The sequence below is a fragment of the Carassius auratus genome, chromosome 17 (assembly GCF_003368295.1).
Source record: "Carassius auratus strain Wakin chromosome 17, ASM336829v1, whole genome shotgun sequence".
Classification (NCBI taxonomy): Eukaryota; Metazoa; Chordata; class Actinopteri; order Cypriniformes; family Cyprinidae; genus Carassius; species Carassius auratus.
In genome coordinates this window covers 21,645,960-21,650,944 of record NC_039259.1, presented here as the reverse complement: position 1 = coordinate 21,650,944, position 4,985 = coordinate 21,645,960, and positions in this window count along the sequence as shown.

The following is a 4,985-nucleotide window of genomic DNA, read 5'->3' as shown; positions in this document are numbered from 1 at the left end:
GGAGATGGAATATGCATGCCTCCGGTGTGGGCTGAAAATCCTCGTTAGAGAAGATGACTGGTTCAATAAAGCTCTTTTCCTACACCAGGGTAGGGGAGAGCGAGCGACATGGAGAAAATTCCAGCGCTGCGCTGTCCTCAAAAACCATGTCGCACGTGTCACCCCAAGCTATCGCCTCGTGCGGTGCCTCGGCAGTCGCAGAAGTGACATGACGGGGGTTAGACACGGGGGCTACATTAGAAAATACTTCCACCCTCGAGCGCAGTACTCTGAGCCACAGGCCATCACAGTGGGGACAAGAAGAAAGGCCGCTAAACGCCGCCTGAGTGTGATGTAAACCTAAACATTCTACGCACCTTTCATGTGAGTCTCCCTTTGTGATGAACCTGGTACACTGTTCCTTACATTTTCAAAAATTAATTGCGTCCGCGAAAAAGGAGTTAGCACTGCTCGTACAAACCACTGAGAACGCGAGATGATTCCTAGGGCACAGATGATTCGCATCCCTGAAGGAATGAAATCTGAGCGAAATAGCACGCGGCACCCAGGTATATGATGCGGGCACGTGCGTAAGGGTGGTGCCAAGTATGGAGTGAGAATCATGCCAAAACCTCACACACACACACACAAAATGTGTTTTACTCACACCCAACGATTCACAAACAAAAACAATTAACAAAACATCACTCACAAACGAATGCATTTTGTTCTGCAAATAAAAAACGTAGCTATCAAACAAATACAGTACATTTTACATATATAAAGAAACGTATTTCTTCAATGACAAAAATATCCTCCAAGTACAAACTAAAATCTTTCAAGTACAAAAAAAAAATCCTTCAATTAAAAAAAAAATCCTTCAAGTACAAAACAAAATTCTGCAAGTACGAAAAACTGTCACGTGACTTTTGGCCTTGCTGATCCACACGCAAATGCCTTCAGATCCACACACATGCTAGTAAACTGTCATGTAATTCGCACTCCACAACAGCAGGTGGCGCTGTTAGTGGAAACAGAAGAGAAGAAGAAACGCTAGCGTGAGTGAGGGAACACGATGAGCGGCCAACAGGTGAGTTTCCAGTCATTGCTGGTGAAAAATCAGCCTGAAGGGGTTGTTATTCACTATAACAACCGCCTCGCTATACATGATCCCACTTAATTACATTGCTACCTACAAAATGAATAAATAATTTGACAAAATATTGATTTAAAAATGAGTTTATTGATTTTAAAAACGATTGTATTGCTTCCGCTAAAGAAAATAGTCTGTTCTGCGTCCATATCAACGGCCTGTTTTTCATGGCAAGGGTGTGTTTGGACCTCCAAATCAACCCTGGTCTTCTCCTGCTAGTGTCTAATAGAATATAGAGGCTTCATTCCATGTCAAATCAGTCAGAATCCAGGAAAGTGGTTGCAGCAACATCTCAGATGAAGAGTTTTTCTATATTATATTTGGGTCCCAAAACCAAGGCCTGTAAAAATATGAATATTTTTGTCAGTCCTTGAGATTGTCATTTTTATAGCATCTAAAACACTATCAGTGAACCATGTTTGAGCATTAATATCTTAAAGTGTTATTCATAGCCTCACCAAACTTTGCAGAATGGAAGACAAACATGTTCTTAGTATAACTGAACCAAAGTTTGTACTGCATGCCTATTGAGATTCTACAAGGCCCTAGATTTGGGTAAATGGCTAAACCCCTGATACTGAGGGTATTATAAACTCATTTTCTGCATCCATATCACACCAGCAGGCTGTCAGCATACATGGGTGCTGCATTTTTTTAAAGCTGAAAATTAGGACATAACCTGCTTGTTTAACCCTTGCTAAAAAGAACTATATGCATGAAGTATGTGCAAAGATTTTATTTGAATTAAAGTATATTCAATCAGTTTTAAGAATTAACTTGGCAATGGGTTTGGCTCTGGTCCTTTAGGGAGGTTCAAGGGGGGGTATATATAAATACACACACACACACACAACTTTTTAATTCTGACTTTTTATAGAAATAGACTATTTTTCCACAAATTTCTTTATAAATTTTGCCAAAAATGCATCCCATTGACATTAATTTGAACATACATTGACAAAGAAAGTAATGTTATTCATTCTCAGAATTAATATTGTTGTAGCCGCACTGGGTTGTACATAATTATTAACTCAAATGATATGTAGGGAATTTGAATAATTAATCAGCAATATTATTAATATATATATCTCATATGACAGTAACATTAAAATTATTGAAGATGAAAAATAGCTAAATTGCATATATCAATAACTCATTACAGGGCACTGTAATTTACTCATTAATATGTCAATATTCCATTCTTCATATCAATTATGGTGATAACTCTTACTGTAAATTACCGCAAATCAAACAGTGGTTTGTCCAGCAAACGGCCGTAAGATTAACTAATCAATTTTCAATAAAGTTATCACTTCTTATAATTCAAGGAAAAATATTCTCTGGCCATGAAATCATTATCCTATTATTATGATGAATTTAATTACTCAAAGTAAACAGCGTGTAGATCAGAAATTTCATTGACTAATGTGAGCGGTTCAGAGGCAATCATGAATATATATTGGGTTATAATTGAACTAATAATACATCAAACTACAAATCACACGGAGTAAATACGCATACGACAATACAGACAGTAAACTTTGTACAAGACATAACGGAATCCAAATAAGGGAGAGGGAGAGGGAGAGAGAGAGAGAGAGAATGAATGAGAGAGAAAGGACGAGAGAGAGGTGAGACAGAGAGAGAGCATGATCACAGACTAAGCTCAGTTATGCAAACTCACAGACAGTAAACCTTGAAAGACAACAACGAATCAAATCGTAGACAAACTTTAAGCAGCATTTAAATCACCATAGAAAATGATACTTGCAGGTGTCTCTTGTGATGTTTTGTGCGTTTTGAACAGCGTGAGCGTGGTTCTGTTCTGTCGTGTCTTCCGGGGGTTGCTGCGGAATCGCGCAGTATTTGAAATGTCCAACAAAGCAATGTTTCGGAATTCGTCTTCCTCGTGTGGAGAGGCGAACAGGCGAATAAACTTAGTAAAGAAAAGAAACAAAAACAGCGAAGAGCTAAGAGTGTCGAAGAGGAAGAGAGGCAAGAGCTTCCTGGGTCAGCTCTTATGGCCTGAAATGGTTCACGCCTCTGTTCGCGTGAACAACCAATGAACGTCCGCGATCTGAAGAAGGAAAAAGTTCCTTCGTCTCTGTGGAAACACCCACCCTAATAAATTAAGGCTTATCAGATTTCAACAGTGATATTCTAACAAGTTCGTAAATAGAGATTAATACATTTTTCATTAATTTCCTTTATATAAGTGCCTCCGTCAAAACATGACGATTAAACAGGTACCAAAAATAACATATATAAATGATCAAAACATGAAGTTACATTCCAATGCAGAATTACACACATTTAAAGTTTGATTAACACATGATAAAACTGCAGATACTTTATATGGGGAACATCTAATGCACCAAAAAGCAATACTTAATACATTTAGGCCACATTGAAAAAAGTAATAGTTTAGGATACATTGAGAAAAAGGTACCGGTGAACGGGCTTTTTCCTGTCCTGTTGCCCAGTGGCATCATAAAGTTTTATGAGCTGGTCAGGGGTAGGGTTACAACCCATGGTTCTTTTTGAGAACATTCATGCTTAAAACATTTCCAATTTACAATTCAGCAACCATTTACACAGGATAAACCATTTTTATGCAATACACAAACCTATTCAAAATACATCTTATTAATAAAATGACGAAGGTAAAGAGCGTTAAGAAAGGTTTGTTTGTGTGTGTGTGTGCTTATGTGTGTGTGTGTTGTGGAATGTGTTTCGTTTCTCCTTTGAGGCTCGCACGGGTATCGTAAATTTAAATCCAGCCAGGCTGGTGCCAGGCCAGGCATTTAGTTTAGAAAGTTTTCATTTTATATGCCTGAATTCAACCCATGAATCGATTACCTGCATATCTTGTGTATTTCTGGAGTTTGTTACAAAATGTTATAAAATGTGGTCCAGGTCCTTGATGTAAAAATGTTTGAGAACCACTGCCCTACATAAACACTTTACATGTCTTTTCAGGGATTGTACCTACCACATTTGGACTGGGAGGACAGTGGCCTGCTTTTTCTCTGTTTAATCAAATCAGACCAGCAGACATGCTCCGTTAGCAGGAAACATAGCTTTCCTGAAGCAGTGCTAGCATCGGACTTTCAGCTCTCTTAAAGGAACGCTCCGACTTTTTGGGACTTTAGCTTATTCACAGTATCCCCCAGAGTTAAGTCCATACATACCTTTTTCATTTCTGTGCGTTCTGTAAGTGTTATCTGACGCACCCACCGCTAGCCTAGCTTAGCACAAAGACTGGATGTAAATGGATACTGTTAGCGTAGTAATCCCAATAAGTGACAAAATAATGCAAACATTTTCCTATTTACATGTTGCGATCTGTATAGTCACAGCGTGTACAAATAACAAGGCTATATGAGACAGAGCCCATTTTTAATCGTATAAATACTGGGAACTATATTCTCACTAGGCGTAGGAGCACAGCTAACGTTACTTGGGCAGAGTGATTAGCGCAGTACCCGAGATGCGCCGTGGTGATGAGCAGAGTGTTCACTCAGAGTTGGAGTAATAGAGTCAGCAATTACTAGATAGTACATTTATAATGTACAATCATGGGTTTTTGCTGTATTGTAAAGAGCTGTGACAATAAACAGGGAAGACCAGGAAATACTATGATGTTTCATAGAATTCCAACCCAAAACGCTGACCTGGTGAATCGATGGCTACTTGCTCTGGAAATAGATCCAAACACACCTGTAAACACCATCACAAAGTATTTTGTTTGCTCTGAACATTTTACTGTAGACAACTATTTTGAAAAAATGCAAGTTGCCACACGGACCATGAAACATGTGCTAAAGGATACAGCCATCCCATCGATAATAAA